The 18,608-nt window shown below is 40.2% G+C and overlaps 1 protein-coding gene across 1 annotated transcript in view; it reads right to left on the bottom strand.

Moving 5' to 3' along the window:
* The window catches only part of LOC311100052 (tenascin-like), a 65,449-nt gene extending 47,434 nt beyond the window's left edge, over positions 1-18,015 (bottom strand). Inside the window, exon 1 of the mRNA XM_084140795.1 lies at positions 17,703-18,015. The gene's annotated coding sequence lies outside the window, so the exon portion shown is untranslated. The remainder of the gene's footprint in view (positions 1-17,702) is intronic.
* Positions 18,016-18,608: the final 593 nt, after the last annotated feature.

The following is an 18,608-nucleotide window of genomic DNA, read 5'->3' as shown; positions in this document are numbered from 1 at the left end:
CACTGAGCCAAAGACCCTGACCGTTTCTAGTTTTATGTTGCACCTCTGTACCCATCCAAAATGAATACGTAGCAGGCATTTTCACAGCAAATAGATAAAACATGACTTTACTGGTAATGATAGAGGGCTTTTGACAATCTAGAAACAATATACAGTGAGCTCCAAAAGTATTGGGACAGTGACACATTTTTTGTAGTTTTGGCTCTGTACTCCAGCACTTTGGATGAAATGATACAATGACTACGAGGTTAAAGTGCAGACATTCAGCTTTAATGTGAGGGTATTTTCATTCATATCGGGTGAGCCGTTTACAAATTACAGCACGTTTTGTACATTGTCCTCCCATTTTAGGTGACCAAAAGTATTGGGATAAATTCATTTATGTGTATTAAAGTAGTATCAAGTTAAGTATTTGGTCCCATATTCATAGCACACAATGACTACATCAAGCTTGTGACTCTACAACTTGTTTGATGCATTTGCTGTTTTGTTTTGGTTGTGTTTCAGATAATTTTGTGCCCAATAGAAATGAATGGTAAATAATGTATTGTGTCATTTTGGAGTCACTTATATTGGAGAAGAACAAAGAATAGAATATGTTTCTAAACACTTCTGCATTAATGTGATGCTACCATGATTATGGATAACCCTGAATGAATCGTGGATAATGATGAGTGAGAAAGTTACAGACAAATATCATACCCCAAGACATGCTAACCTCTCACCATTGCAATGATATTTGCGAGTCTATAACTTTCTCACTCATCATTATTTGACATCAGACAAGACAGGACATAACTGAAGATGAGAGACGTGGGATCACAAATCCCTTACCCATTTTTCTCTTTGAATGACCTGTCACAGTACTCAGAGAAGCTTCCTGGGTATTTTACTCCTGTTCCTCTGACACCAAGATCATTCTAGAGTGTTGATAACCGGTTTGGATGAAACATTTATTCCATATGATTTATTTCCCTGCACACTGTACAGTACATGTTGAAGTCTAACCAGCTGTTTCATGCATTAAATCGATAACTCAATAATGCATACCCACACACAACCCACACACAACCCACACACAACCCACACACAACCCACACACAACCCACACACAACTTGAGAAATGCATGTGTAACTGAATTTGCATTAATCATGCATTGGGAATATGGCCAAAGACTGCCAGAAGTGGATATCCTTTGTTTCTGGCCTATGCACCAGCTGCCGTGATGGGTGGTGCATTGGGAGCTATAAGCAACAGTTTGTTACTTGTACACATCTCGCATGTTAGGATTCAGCCAATACTCAACATTTCCACTGGCCACTGCAGATCACTCTGATGACTTCATGCTAGAGCCCTGTAATTTGTGGGAGACTGATTGGAACAAATCGTGGGAAAGAAGTCAGGGATGACTCTGAGTTTGGGGTTTCCAAAGGTTTGGTGGGTGGGTGGGTGTGAGAGGAGACACTAATGTAGCAAGACCCTGGTTGATCCATTGAATGTATGTGAAACCATAGATCTGGTAGGATTAATAATGCCCAGCCCTATTTCCTAATTCACAACAGACTGCAAATTCTGCAGGTGACATGGAGAGTTACACTTTCCCCCACTGATTTCCACTATAACATAATAAATCATACTTGGCAACAACAGGTTAAGTTACAGCCCACATCCTTTCACAACTTTCCTGATCTAAGACAGGTTAATGTTTTATGTACTATAAAAAGCCCTCAGATGAAGCAGAAGAGGCCTGACTGATCAATCAATATTATAGTGGCTATCAAATCCCTACAGGTTTCAAAGGAATTGAAAAGAAAACATCCATGTTTACATATCGGGATGTAGCTCAGTTGGTAGAGCATGGCGTTTGCAACGCCAGGGTTGTAGGTTCGATTCCCACGGGGGGTCAGTATAAAAAAATAATGTATGCACTCACTAAATGTAAGTCGCTCTGGATAAGAGCGTCTGCTAAATGACTAAAATGTAAATGTATATCCCATCAGTGATACGTAGCACAGAAGACTCTGCAAAGTTGACACCTCAAACGGCAAGGTTCATGCAGAGTGGGAAGGTGGCCAACCAATGTAAGCTTACATACACTCCCTCTCTCAGCTCTTTGGAGAAAGACCATTCCAGAGCATATTTTTGCTACTCTCTGGTTTCAGTGGAAACAAAATTATAGCAGGCCCATGATTCAGTCAGTAGTACACCTGTAATGGCTATTCCAGCGCTCCTTTTCCATTCCTACCTTACCCGCCTCTCCATTTTTTTCATCTCACTGTCTTGCAATGTCATGAGCTAGCCATTTCTCCACACTCAAACTCATTGGAGGATTCATTGTATTTTGGGTGATGTTATAGTAGTGGATTTCCTGTATACTATTTTAGAATAGCGTTTAGTATACACACATCACAAATTGACCCCATAGTTTACTAGTCTTATTTACCACATGTGTAGGTAAATCCTTCACCACTTTAGTTGACCCAGAGATTGTGAAACCAACGACCTCTGCATCAATATGGAGTCTGTGTTGGTCAGTTCCCAACTCCAACATGCAGTTCATCTATTATGGGCTTGTGATTACAATGACCCCTATTAATCCCTGGAGACAGGGATATTCTTTAATCTAAGACTCTTAATGTATAGCCTTGGTGGATGTGAGTGGCCCACATATACGTAGTTTCCTAGTTTTCCTAGTTTACCCAGAAATCCCAGATCTTAGCAACTGACAGCTGGAGTGTTATCTAAGTTTGTTGCTTTTCTAGAAAGGGTTAGGAGCCTGTGTTGGATGACCTCTTCCCTGGTGAGGGTAATAATGGTGGAAAGGGTAGTAATGATCAAATGGGGAAGTCCCCATTAGCAGCTTGCTTTTCATCAGGTACTCATTTACTCCCTGGGTGACATTTCTCTCCTTCTTTTCCTCCCTCATTCATGAGGGATGAACTCGTTTTTACCACCCTGCCTTCTGCAACTCCCAAAGGACTGGAGGGGCCGCAACATCTAACAGCTCTCTTTCTCTCTCCCTTATCCTGCCCCTCCCATTGACGTCCTCAGTCTGCCTCCCCTTTGCTTTTCAAGCACAGGTATAAAATCCAGCTTGGGATTCATTTTCTCTGTCTCACATCTGGTGGGAGGCTAGATAAAGGTGGGTCAGGGTTTGGGTCGTAAAGGATTAGGGAGAACTAGGCTTGCAACCTGTTTCTGACGTTGCTCCAATATACTTTATTGAGAAGAGTGACAGTCAGCACATCTCTAGTCAGAGGATAAAATAAGTAGTAACTGATTTTGAATCAACAAAAAATATATATTTTTATTTGGTTTCTGACAGCATGTCTCTTCAAAATTAAACCATTGGTTTCAAATTATAGGATTTGACTCATGAGTAGTATCAGTAGGGGGTTTCGCTGTGTTTGTGTTTGAAATCGAGAGCAGCGGAGAGGTTTTCCCTGTCCTTGGTCCTAATCTCTTGGCAAATATGGGAGGATGTTCAAAGCAGTAAACTTAACAGGAGTTTGTGTGTGTGTGTGCGTGCATGCGTGCGTCGGTGTGTGAGTGTATGTCATGTGTGAGTGTACTTTGTGTGCGTGTGTGTCGGTATGTGTGCGTGTGTGTGTTTTGGGGTTGGAAGTGTTCGCAGAGATAAAGATGTAACGGATTCCATTTATACCTGCTAGGAAAGAATCTCAGTGGAAGGCTTGTTAACTTCAAGAGTTGGTCAAAAATCAAATCAAATCAAGGTGTAGACCTTACAGTGAAATGCTCACTTACAAGCCCTTAACCAACAATGCAGTTTTAAGAAAAATGAGTGTTAAGAAAACAATAGATAAGTAAAAAATTCAAGCAGTAACAATAACAGTAACAATAACAGTAGTGTGAGAGAAATTACATATTTACCTGATTTGTTTGATATTAATAGTTAAATTATATACTTAACAAATAGTAAGACATTTCTGTTCTACTAATGCTGTGTTTTTGTAAAGGAATGGTCTCTACTCTAGCGCCCTGCAGCTAATATAGGCGTATGGTCAATAGAGATAGCTTGACCTGACAATTGATTTATGATGGCTACAGCCTGAATTCCATAGACAAGATGTGGTGTACGTAACCGAGATAGAGATAGCCTGGGAAGCTTAGGCTGGAGGAGTAAAATAACACCCCGTGCAGATAACCACCAGATGAACCAAAGGTGGTTTATGATGCCTCCGATCTGCATGGGAGGGGTGGAACCAGCCATGACTAAGCATTTTAGGTCTGCTATATAAGTACCTGTATTCTCTGTATGAGTTTAAGCTCTCGGCAACACACACTTCAGAGTGTGTGGTCGACCAGCTTCATTATTGCAATAATTAAATCGATATGGAATAAAGATGATTGTTTGAAGAAATGACAGTCTCTCTCACTTGATTAGAATATTCCACGACAGGTACCGGTACAGAGTCAATGTGCGAGGGCACTGGTTAGTTGAGGTAATATGCAAATAGTCCGGGTAGCCATTTGATTAGCTGTTCTGATTTGTGCTGATATTCAGCCACTAAAAAAACCTGAACAAACTATAATATTAGCTTGTTTTATCATTTGGACATGGAACACCTATCCGCGATTACGGACACATATTTCAGTTCAGAATGGGGTTGATCAAGGACATCCCATTTCACCATGGGACTTTGGGAGACATTTGTTGAGGGAAAAAAATAAAATAAATATCAGTGTTTTCTTTAAACTATAATCCAGAATTACTTTAGCTTTATTACTCTTTCGCCATCCTGGCATGGTCAGGGAACTTTCCCACATGGAAAAGGGGGATGAGGAACCTTGGCCCTAGATTCGGGACATCTGTTTTGCCTAGCCCAAGACCAAGGCATTGATGCATGAGCCAAATTTCCAGACTGGGGCAGCCTTTAAGTGTAAGAGACGCTTTCTCTGCAGGTCCAGAGGGGTATACTACGAATGTAGCTAGATGGACCCATGATTTTCTAAAATTAGCTAGCTTCAGTTAGCTTTAGATTCCAGCTCAGGCTTCATCCATGTCACCAAGGTGGATCTATTGATTGTGCACCTGCCGCTTACTCAAGCCTGCTCGAGCTAGGCTTATAACTGCACGTGGCAAGTTGAACGCCGAACTCTTCATTGAGAAAATGCTGAAATATCAATCCGTGGGCAAGTCAGTGATACATTTTAATTTCTGCCACCCTAGCGGTGGATTGATCAGTGAAGAGGCAATAATGCAGAGTTGATTTTCTTGGCCAGAGTGAGGCTTTTATTTGCTAGTGGATATAATAGCTGGCGACTGTACAATATACACTACCAGTCAAAAGTTTGGACACACCTACTCATTCAAGGGTTTTTCTTTATTTGCACTATTTTTTACATTGTAGAATAATAGTGAAGACATCAAAACTAAGAAATAACACATATGGAATCATGTAGTAACCAAAAAAGTGTTAAACAAATCAAAAAATATTTTATATTTGAGATTCTTCAAATAGTCACCCTTTGCCTTGATGACAGCTTTGCACACTCTTGGCATTCTCTCAACCAGCTTCATGAGGTAGTCACCTGGAATTTGTTTAACACTTTTTTGGTTACTACATGATTCCATATGTGTTATTTCATAGTTTTGATGTCTTCACTATTATCCTACAATGTAGAAAATAGTAAAAATAAAGAAGAACCCTTGAATGTGTAGGTGTGTCCAAACCTTTGACTGGTACTGTATATATATATAAAACATTTAAAAAAACAAACTGAACTTAATCAACTAGAACACTCAAAAGAAACACCAGGCTTCAGTAATCCCTGTTAAACCCGCAGCATGCCAACCTGACCCTGTCTCTGTCTCACAAACATTGAAATAGCAAGGTTTAAATACTCTACCCATCATGCCTCTGACCAATGAGAAGAATACATGACACAATGATCAATTAACATGGAAAAGGGAATAATTACAATACACACATGTTCAGGTCATAAACATACATATTACCATCCACACACATTTCAATAAAGGTGCTCACATGTTTTAAGCATAAATAGAACATGGCATAAACGTACACTGAATGTACAAAACCTTAGGAACACCTGCTCTTTCCATTACATAGACTGACCAGGTGAATCCAGGTGAAAGCTATGATCCCTTATTGATGTCACCTGCTAAATCCACTTCAATCAGTGTAGATGAAGGGGAGGAGACAGGTTAAAGAAAGATTTTTAAGCCTTGAGACAATTGAGCCATGGATTGTTTATGTGTGCCATTCAGAGGGTGAATGGGCAAGACAAAATATTCAAGTGCCTTTGAACAGGGTATGGTAGTACGTGTCAGGCGACTCACAACAAAAGGTTTCGGCGTCAAACCCCATGCCGATGCTCCTCTCGTTTCCAGGTGAACAACAATCAGTACTGGAGGACATTGCCTTACAAACATAATATACAATAAATACACAGTGCCTTCAGAAAGTATTCATACCCTTTGACTTATTCCACATTTTGTTGTTAAACCTGAATTCAAAATGGATTAAATAGATGTTTCTTTCTCACCTATCTACACACAATATCCCATAATGACAAAGTGAACAAATATTTTTAGAAAATGTATTAAATGAAATACAGAAATATCTAATTTACACCCCTGAGTCAATATGTTAGAATCACATTTGGCAGTGATTACAGCTCTGAGTCTCTCTGGGTAAGTCTCTAAGAGCTTTGCACACCAACTGGATTGTACAATATTTTCACATTATTCTTTAAATAATGATTCAAGCTCTGTCAAGTTGGTTGTTGATCATTGCCGATGATAAGCATACCTATAACATGATGCAGCCACCACCATACTTGAACATATGAATATGAAGTGGTTTTCAGTGTTGTGTTGGATTTGCACCAAACATAACGCTTTGTATTCAGGACATTTTTTCCAGTTTTACTTTAGTGCCTTTTTGCAAACAGCATGCATGTTTTTGGAATATTTTTATTCTGTACAGGCTTCCTTTTCACTCCATCATTTAGGTTAGTATTGTGGAGTATCTTCAATGTTGTTGATCCATCTTCAGTTTTCTCCTATCACAGACATTAAACTCTGTAACTGTTTTACAGTCACCATTGACCTCATGGTGAAATCACTGAGTGGTTTCCTTCCTTTCCGGCAACTGAGTTAGGAAGGACGCCTGTATATTTGTAGTGACTGGTTGTATTGATACACCATCGAAAGTGTAATAACTTTACCATGCTCAATGGGATATTCAATGTGTGCTTTTTTATTTGTACCCATCTACCAATAGGTGCCCTTCTTTGCAAGGCTTTGTACTACCTCCCTGGTCTTGCTGGTTGAATCTGTGGTTGAAAATCACTGCTTGAGTGAGGGACCTTACAATTATCTATATGTGTGGGGTACAGAGATGAGGTAGTCATTCAAAAATCATGTTAAACACTATTGCACATAGAGTGAGTCCATGCAACTTATTATGTGACATCCCACGGAGCACCATTAAATCCATTATTAAAAAATGGTTTTCTGTAGCTCAATTGGTGGAGCATGGCGCTTACAACGCCAGGTTAGTGGGTTCGATCCCCGGGACCACCCATACGTAAAGATGTATGCACACACGACTGTAAGTCACTTTGGATAAAAGCATCTGCTAAATGGCATATTATATTATTATTATTATAATATGGCACCACAACAAACCTGCCAAGAGAGGGCCACCCACCAAAACTCACGGACCAGGCAAGGAGGGCATTAATCAGAGAGGCAAAAAGACACCAAAGATAACCCTGAAAGAGCTGCAAAGCTCCACAGCGGAGATTGGAGTATCTGTCCATAGGACCACTTTAAGCCGTACACTCACAGAGCTGGGCTTTACGGAAGAGTGGCCAGAAAAAAGCCATTGCTTAAAGAAAAAAAGAAGCAAACACGTTTGGTGTTCGCCAAAAGCCATGTGGGAGACTACCCAAACATATGGAAGAAGGTACTCTGGTCAGATGAGACTAAAATTGAGCTTTGTTGCCATCAAGGAAAATGTCTGGCGCAAACCCAACACCTCTCATCACCCCGAGAACATTATCCCCACAGTGAAGCATGGTGGTGGCAGCATCATGCTGTGTGGATCTTTTTCATTGGTAGGGACTGGGAAACTGGTCAGAATTGAAGGAATGATGGATGGCGCTAAATACAGGGAAATTCTTGAGGGAAACCTGTTTCAGTCTTCCAGAGATTTGAGACTGGGACGGAGGTTCACCTTCCAGTAGGACAATGACCCTAAGCACACTGCTAAAGCAACACTCGAGAGTTTAAGGGGAAACATTTAAATGTCTTGGAATGGCCTAGTCAAAGCCCAGACCTCAATCCAATTGAGAATCTGTGCTATGATTGCTGTACACCAGTGGAACCCATCCAACTTGAAGGAGCTGGAGCAGTTTTGCCTTGAAGAATGGGAAAAAATCCCAGTGGATAGATGTGCCAAGCTTATAGAGACATAACCCAATAGACTTGCAGCTGTAATTGCTGCAAAAGGTGGCTCTACAAAGTATTGACTTTGGGGGGGTGAATAGTTATGCACGCTGAAGTTTTTTGTTTCACCCCAAAAATGATTTTGCATCTTCCTCTCTGACTGGTTGGCATGTTGTGTAAATCAAATGATACAAACCCCCCGAAAATCTATTTTAATTCCAGGTTGTAAGGCAACAAAATAGGACAAATGCCAAGGAGGGTGAATACTTTCACAAGCCACTGTAGGCTTGGCATCGAAAAACAGAAGCATATGCAGAAAGGTACCTCATACCTACTGTAAAATATGGTGGTGGATCTTTTGTAAATTGTAAATTGACCACAAAATCAACATTTTGCAGTCTCCGGACTTGAACCCCATGGAAAACCTGTGGTTTGAATTGAAGAAGGCAGTCCATAAACACAGACGAAGGGTATCAAGGATCTGCAAATATTCTGTATGGAGGAATGGTCTAAGATCTCTCCCAACGTGTTCTCCAATCTAATAAAACATTTTAGAAAAATCTAATTTGTTATCCTCGCAAGGGTAGGGTGCTAGAGTATTGAAAACAGGTGCCAATAACTTTGAGCCCCATCTTTTTTAGATTTATTTGTATTACTTGTTAAACATATTTTTCTCTGAGCAATTGCATTAGAATAAAATAATGTAATAAAAAATAATTATTGGGAGCATACAATAAGCTCAGTATTTGTATTTATTTCATTCAGTCTCTTTTTTGAGGGTGCCAATAATTATGGACCCCACTGTACATTATTCTTCTCATACAGCAAGAAAATATGTTTTATTAATATGCTGTTTACTTTCTTTGTCTCAGACTGTAAATATTATTCTGCAAATTAATCCAAATGTGCAGTCTTGTAGCACAAGAAAAATTAGTCTTTCAGCTTGTCCAAAATAACAGTTGGCCAAGACTTCAAATGTGCCGTCACCAGAGATCTAGATATCATGACCCTTTTCCCCTTTTTATTCCTGTCAGTGGCACAATCACTCTAGAAACAGACATTATTCAGTAGACACTGTAACCTTGGTTAGTATTTTGTATCTCTAACTGTATTAATTGATTTCATTGGAAGCTGAGAGAGGCCATTGTCACCCATCACTACCCCCTACAGACAGACACAGCCAATTTACTGTATATCGGACAAAGGAACAAATAAAATCTAAGGAAAATCAAGCCAGTATGATCTGGTGTCTATAGTGTCTTCAGTTCTAGCACTGAAATTCTTAACATCATATATCCATGGGAACTGTTGGATGCAGCGTGGCAGGGTGTATCTCTTATGGAAAATGGTCTCGAGAGGTGTAAATAGCGTGTCAGGACTTCCCGGTTGGTGCCAGACATGGAGGTTGATCCTGTGCATCTGCTTGTTTGCTCATTTCTGTTTTTCTTTGAGATTGTTTTGTTTTCCGTTAATTGGAAGCCACAGGGCTGATTGTCCAAGCAGCTGGAGAGCCTTTCCACTTAGTGGGTAAGAGTAAAGTGAGTGCAGTACCTGAGGTCCTGAGGTGACTTGTTGGTTCACACACACACACACACACACACACACATACACACATACACACAGGCAGTCACACACATAAATACACATCCGCACAGACACACGTTATCATGCAGTCTCGCACACACACACACACACACACACACACACACACACACACACACACACACACACACACACACACACACACACATACACACATACACACATATACACACACACACATGTCCCTCTCCCTCATGTGAACCATAATACATACACACATACTGTACACAAACACCTACTATTTATGAGACCTTATACCCTCCTGCAATAGGATGAACATAGGTACTACTAAACAGTTTTGCCTAGTTTTCTGTTGTAAAAAATAATTGCGATGCCAATAAGTAGTAGTTAACTTAAACTCTACCTCGCCCTAAGGTAAGTTTGAGATATGGCATGCATTGCAGGGTCATATGATCTGAGAGGTCACATCATGTTCACAATGCCTGCCCAATGCAATTGAAAGCCTTCACCTCAGAATTGTATCAATTACCAAATATCAACAAAATAATCCCACAAACGGGTGACCAAATAATATGGAAGCTCAACTGCAATTGACAATAATGAGGACGCTGTTGAAAAATCACATTGCCTCATACGTTTTGTTTTAGTAGCGTGTGGGTTTTTATGCTTTGCAGGATATAGCAGCAGATTTAGTACTGCATCATTGGCAGATCCCCAAGAAAGTGAGAACAGTGAATAAAAAAGCTGGACATGTTCACTGGCCATATGGAGCCATCTGCACCCTGAGCCCCACACGCAACTCGTTCCATACCCCCGTCTAGACGCCCCAGCAGATTTATTGTGCAAAGCCCTGATATCAAAGTCTTTATGCGCTCCCTGACACAGATCCTGCATATGTAGGCAATAATCCCTGCCCCACACATGGCTGCATGGGTATTTTTAGATGATCAAATAAAATCAATCAATCCCTCATTTGTTGATCAATCCATACAGTGCCTTCGGAAAGTATTCAGACCCCTTGACTTTTTCCACATTTTGTTACGTTACAGCCTTATTCTAAAATTGATTACATTGTTTTTTTCCCCTCATCAATTTACACACAAAGCAAAAACAGGTTTTTTGAAATGTTTGCTAATTTATAAAAAACTAAAAACGGAAATATCACATTTACATAAGCATTCAGACCCTTTACTCAGTACTTTGTTGAAGCACCTTTGGCAGCGATTACAGCATCGAGTCTTCTTGGGTATGACGCTACAAGCTTGGCACACCTGTATTTAAGGAGTTTCTCCCATTCTTCTCTGCAGATCCTCTCAAGCTCTGTCAGATTGGATGGGGAGCGTCACTGCACAGCTATTTTCAGGTCTCTAGAGATGTTCGATCGGGTTCAAGTCCGGGCTCTAGCTGGGCCACTCAAGGACATTCAGAGACTTGTCCCGAAGCCACTCCTGCGTTGTCTTGGCTGTGTACTTAGGGTCATTGTCCTGTTGGAAGGTGAACCTTTGCCCCAGTCTGAGGTCCTGAGTGCTCTGGAGCACGTTTTCATCAAGGATCTCTCTGTACTTTGCTCCGTTCATCTTTGCCTCGATCCTGACTAGCCTCCCAGTCCCTGCTGCTAAAAAACATCCCCACAGCATGATGCTTCCATCACCATGCTTCATATTTTTTTATCTAATGTTTTTTCTCATTGATTCTTGTGGTTTTTATGCTAAAAATCCCCAAATGTGCTAAAACTGCATCAAAACCTCAGCACAGGCGTCAGGGCCCAGGGTTTTGATGCCTCCATTTCCATCCATTCAAATCTTTGACACATGCGTCCGTTCCTGACTCCAGTCACTGTTAATGGACAGGGTCAGTATAGGCTTCTTTGCGTAGCTTGAAGTAGCTTCATTTGTTGCATTTAGTCGATTTCATATTTTGCGCATATTTCCTAAACATGTTGTGTTGGTAAACTTGGGGAAAGCTCTGTACATTTGGGCATGTCTATATAATTTGGCACTCGCATCCCTTGAACTGCAAAACAACCTGACAAATGGAAACCATTCTGCACCTCAAACAATTTTTCAAGTTGGAATAATGTAACACGCCGTTTGGAGGGTTAGAAGATTGGAACGTCAACTATAATGAAAGTTAAGATCAGACAACAGACCTCTACAAGATTCGACTTTATTCATGACAGGCAACCACCATCTCCCTCACTGCTAGCTGTCGGGTAGGCGAACAGTGAGTACTGGACTGTCCACGTCTTTACCAATGAATACTTTTTACCCTGACTTTTGCACATCTTGGACATTTACTTTTGCTTTATGGACATAATGGTAATGGGGCTTCTCCCGCCACTCAGTGCGGGCCCAAGCCTTGGCTTCTACAAGATGGCTGCGACTAACTACAACGGTTCTACGTGTGTGACTGCATGAGTACTCGCGCAGGAGGATTCTGCTCTCTGACCGGCTGGATGCCCCAATGGATGGAGCTGCCAACCTGTGTGTTGCATGGGATAACTGTGCTACCAGCTACTGTTTGTGTGTGTGTAACTTTTTGTTTCCGTGTGAAAATGAAACCGAAGGAGGCCTTGGGGAGGCATCTCCCTGGCCTGCTGTGTCCATGCAGAATAAAATAACGGACATGGTTCTGCTGCGACTTCTACAACGCTGTCAGAGAGAGGTTCACCTTGAAGGACAGACGAATGGACTTCATTTAAAGTAAAGGTAGGCCTAAATACATTTTCCTTTGCTACTGTTGAATGAACATGAGAATAGACAACATCCCTTTGATGCATTTAATTTATCAGCTAGAGTTTCATTTTAATGAGACACTTTTTTGACGTTTTGAATGGCATTTTTCAGTAATTTCGATTGTTGAAATGGAAATTTCGTTATAACCTTATTTATTATATGTGTGTGTAAGAATATTTCATATAATCATATTATTGTGTGTGTCATTCGGGTTGTTAGAGCTATCTGTTGTATGGTGAACTTGGGTTTCATCAAGGTTTATTTGTGAGTAAACCTGGCTTTGATAATAGCCAGTGCTACCCGGCCACCAACCTCACCACACGTCACTGGTGGATCAAAGGTTCTGGGTTCGTTCTCTGGTAAAGCTACAGCAGATAAAGAGTAGAGAAAGATCAGATTAATTCAAAATACAGATTTTCACCTGAATTGTGTTCGCCTGAAACTACATGTTGAACAATAGTTTGATAGAGTACATACAGTATGCTAGACATGATTGCACATAAAGGACCGCTCACCAAAAATGTTTAGGTCATGTAACAGATTTACACTGCTATCTGATCAGTAATGGTAACCAGAGACAAAAACTGCATATTTGAGGTGTCAAGATATACTGTACCTCTTCTCTCTTCTTTACTGAATGGAGGTCAAACTGAGAGGGAAATACCTTCTCCAAAGGCAGGACGGACCCTGAGGCAACGGGCCGGTCACTAAACCAGCTGTCTCCCTTACAGAGGTCTGTTCATCCCCATCACCCATCCCGCCCCAATAGAGGCATTATCCCTTCCCTCTGTTAAGCAGCCCCATAGCAGAGGAGCCATAAAGCATCTACACCCTCCACCTCACATCCCAGACAGGGACCAAGGACTAACTACAGACGTCACATGCAAAACGCTCTACGTGCCAAAGGGATGACAGCTCGCTTCTGACCATTATGTTTTAGGGGGAGCGTGACTCTACAGTTAACAGTTTTTCCTCAATGCTTGGTCGTGTACATGTGCAGTTGGGATTTGTGTTAAAGGTTGACAGCAAGGATTTTGAAATGTACTAAACAGCTAACTTATTTGACTACTGTAAAACTTCAATTAAACGCAGAGTCTGTCCCCTTTAATAGCCGGGCAACAGCACACATTTCAGCAAATAAACGCCTGTTTTAAATAAATGCAGGGTCTAAATGAATTGTTTATGAGATTACCATGAATTACCATGCATTGTTTACAAGGTTTGTTTGATTTGTTACATTAAATAATTCAATAATGACTAAAAATAAATTATGGCAATCATCCGTTTTTATCGGCAGTAGGAAACTGCTAGCCATTGGCTGCTAACAGCTCAAATCTGCTAGCTAACTGGCAAGCACAAAAACAGTCAACTTCGGAAGTATAGACCCCCAGAAAAAGTATGATTGCTCTAATGGCGAAAGTAAGAACTGCAGGAGAATAATTATTCTGTCAAGGATTATTGTTATTTTCAAATAGAGGCATACTAAGACAAAATAAATGTGACACAGTGTGTAAATGATAACACATTAGTGCAGTAAATGAAGAAATTGATTAAAATGTTGGAAGTGAATGCTGGAATTAAACAATTAACTATGCAAATGAGCAAAAGCTGTGTTCATTAAGGAAATAGACACCTGTCTCAAATAGAAGCCTGTCTCTAATAAGCGCCTGTTGTGTTCAGTGATTTAGTAAATAAACACATGGGCTATTAATTTAAGTTTTATGGTAATAACTAGTGGAGTGATTAGTACGATTATTTAGAATGAAAATCAACCACTCACAAAGCATGGAGTGATTTCAATTAAGCGAATCAAATGGATTTGGAAATAAATGGACAAGCAGTGTGCCTGTTTTTATCTCACCACTCACACTGGAAAAGAGTGCATCAAAGGCTGCTGCTCATGCTGAGTAATCTCCTTAATGGAAAACGAATATAAAATGAGACCATCATTGTGTTGCCCACAGACCGACGATTTTTCACCAGACAGCAAAAAAACTCCAGAAACCTCCTCAATTACCCCCACACACACACATCTCTGCTCCTATCACATACAGACACACACACACACATATCTAAACCTCTCACAGACAATAGCATATGTAACAGAGTCAGTGAAAATGTTGAACAATAATTTTGGCTTCCCACATCATCCATTGGCTCTAAGCCATTTAGCCCCAGGGGCCTAATTTATCAAAGGTGCATGCGCACAAAAAAAAGACACAATTTGCGTGTGCCAGTTTTCCCGCGAATCTTGGTATATCGATTTTGAACTTGACTGGAAAGTGTGCGTATTTCCACGCACTTCTCAAACCATTCGTACACACAACTTCTAGTGGTTTATAAATTGTATTGTATTCAATTGTATTGTTCTTTTGGGGAAAATGTAGGTTTTTGATGAATGGGAATTATAATAATGGTAGGTTAATAAAAACATTAAAAATGTAGGCCTAATGATAAAACCGATGCATTTGCCGTTGGTAAGGAGATCGCATAGCAGCATGTAGCCTAATATATTTATTTTACTTTTATTATTCAGGCCTATAGCAGGATATCTCTCTCCTTTTCTGACATGACTGGTTTATTCCCACTGCACAACAACTATTAGGCTACCATTTATCCATCGTTCATCCAATAGCCAAGCATGCTGGAAAGTAAATAGACCGGTAGCCTATTTAAACTATTTGACAGTATGGGTAGGCTACTGTATTGCTGTGCGATAGGAGCGCGACGTCATACCCTATTTAATCTCAGATCTTATACCTTGGCAGAAGATAGAAAACACAATCATGTATTGATAAACAAAATATTGAACAACAATTCGTCTTTTGCATTGAAGTGTGGACTGCTGTAGCATTTCGTCTACTTTTAAATGGTTCAAGTAAACAATCAATCTTGCAGAGTGCGCGGCCAGTGTTTGGCACTCGCCATAGGTGGGTTCATGCATTTTCTGTTAGAAAAAGTTACTGCAAAAGATGAAAACATTCTGCCTACACCTCTACAGAAATGCGATCTGTTTCGTTTAAAAACTGTCATGGCCCAGTTCCAACATCTCCAAATCATACAGCAAATGAGGGCGTTTTTGTTACCATAAAAGGTGAATTGAGGGCGTTTTTGTTACCATAAAAGGTGAATTGAGGGCGTTTTTGTTACCATAAAAGGTGAATTGAGGGCGTTTTCCAGGTGGGGTTGTAAATGCACAAATATAATAGGGCTCTGATTTATCAATGTGTATACTAAATGTTGTGTGCGACAGTTTGATAAAGCCCATTAATTTGTTGCACAGTCAAATCCTAGAATCTTGATAAATGAGGCCCCAGGTGCTCAAATGTGTGTGCGTAACTCTTCCACATGTTCTATCACTCATCAGTCAGTCAACACAGCTAATGCTCTCCTCACTGTGTCTCCCAATCCTCCATCTCTATCACACAGACCCAGCCTTGGTTAAAACTGGTAAACCCAGAAGTTGCAGCATGCATAAAGAATGTTAATATCCATTCCCAAAAAAATAAATAAAATAAAAATAAATAAAGAATGTTAATATCATTCCCTATAATGAGTAATGAGAGCCGTCTGTCGCTAAATAAAGAACAGAGCCTGGCAGAGAGAGAACAATGATGCTGCAGTTTTTGGATAAGTATTATCACAGGATTGAATACTTATTGACTTCCCATTTATTGTCAAATTACATTGGCTTCATAGAATGAATTAATTAATTTGGTATAATAAACTCATTATTCCACATCCGCTTATTGGTATTTCATACACAACGTGCAGGAAGCCTAGCAGTTGGAGCGTTGGGCCAGTGACCTAAACGTTGCTAGTTCGAATCCCAGAGCCAACTAGGTGAAAAATGTGTCGATCTGCCCTTGAGCAAGGCACCTAACCCTAATTGCTCCAGGGTCGCTGTTAATACTTGAGTAAAAGTAAAGATACCTTTAATAGAAAATGACTCAAGTAAAAGTGAAAGTCACCCAGTAAAATCCTACTTGAGTAAAGGTATTTGGTTTTAAATATACTTAAGTATCAAAAGTAAATGTAATTGCTCAAATATACCTAAGTATCAAAAGTAAAAGTAAAAGTATAAATAATTTCAAATTCCTTATATTAAGCAAACCAGACGGCACCATTTTCTTGTTTTTTTTATTTACTTACGGATAGCCAGGGGCACGCTCCAACCCTCAGACATCATTTACAAACGAAGCATGTGTTTAGTGAGTCCCCCAGATCAGAGGCAGTAGGGATGACCAGGGATGTTCTCTTGATAAGTGTGTGAACTATTTTCCTGTCCTGCTAAGTATTTAGAATGTAACGTGTACTTTTGGATGCCAGGGAAAATGTATGGAGCAAAATGTACATACAGTAATTTTCTTTAGGAATGTAGTGAAGTAAAAGTAAAAGTTGTAAAAAATATAAATAGTAAAGTAAAGTACAGATACCCCCAAAAACTACTTAAGTAGTACTTTCAAGTATTTTTACTTAAGTACTTTACATCACTGCTAATCCCTGGCCATGACCCCACTCTCTGAGAGTGTCTCGGGGGGAGGGGGATATGCAAATAAAATCCATATTTCCATTTCACCCCACACACTTGTACATGTGTTAAACAGTGTTTCACTTTTTGACATTATTCAATGACCTTTAAAGACCTCAAAATGAATTAGACAATTTAATTGAGTATGATATGAAGGGTTTGACCTTAATAAGTGTGTGAACAAAAAATGTAATATCTAATCTCCAAAATGAACAGGAACAATTAAACACATTAAATGTAAGTGTCACAAGGTTTGAGCACGTAATCAATAATCACAATTGACTGTCAAGAAGACAGAAAATATCTCATTTGCAATTTCAAAATATGGACACAGTAATCATTAGTCACTAATTATCCAAATAACAGTAACAACTCATTCAAAGATCCAAGATCAGTTTCATGCAGATAAATAAATGAATCTCTCATTCTTACCTTTAGCAGACCAGACAGTTTAGAGCCACTCCACCACAGCCTTCGGCAGCTCACACGAATTGCCTCGTTGGAACCCAACACATTCAATAAAGGGGGATGAAAGGATGTCCACCTTGAAGACAGTTCCGCCACCTCTCTCCTTGTGTTCCAACCAAATGACACTTCTGTTAAAAAAAAACCCCTCTGTTTTCTCTGTTTCTTCTGCCCTGACAGCTCAGGCTACTGCTCTCGTCACCGAGTCCGAGCTAAAGAGAAAGAATGAGAAAGAGAAAGGAGGAGAAAATGCCTTTTAAACTGAGAGAGGAGCCTTCTTTTCCATCCCCATTCCTCAACTACAGCCCTTAAATAGCAGTCACTCACTCTCCCTCCCTCCCGCCCTCTTTCTTACTGTTGGATGTAGCTGGACTGCTGCCTTGAAGTCGGATGCCGTTGTTCCTACTGGCAAGAGAACATTTACTGTGAAAGAGAAAATTAGAGGGAGCAAGACAGGGGGATGAGGGAAGGAGGGAGGGAGTAATTATTTTGAGGGGTCACAGTAAAGAGGTAAAGTAGTACTACTGTATGAACAAAGTTAGTCAAAATTCAACCTGGTACCAAACACAAGGGATTATTAAAAGAATCAGCTCTCACTTACGTGTCTGATTAATATCAAAGACACAAAGCAACACATCTATGAATACATGATTGTCCTCCATTCATTAGGTTGAAAATCCCGTAGGGAGTCCCTACCCATGACACACCAACTGCCTCTTGACCTGTGACAAAGCAGGGCTTTCAATGGCGCCATGGCAACTAGTGAACATTCCCACTGACCACAGGGCTCCACTCTAACCCTGTGATGACTAAGTCCCTACAGTCATCTGTTACCCATGTTAACACAGATTCCCAAGATGAAATAGAGACTAG

This window comes from Coregonus lavaretus, assembly GCF_964263955.1.
Source record: "Coregonus lavaretus genome assembly, chromosome: 24".
Taxonomy (NCBI): Eukaryota; Metazoa; Chordata; class Actinopteri; order Salmoniformes; family Salmonidae; genus Coregonus; species Coregonus lavaretus.
This window is presented reverse-complemented; position numbering and strand designations above follow the sequence as displayed.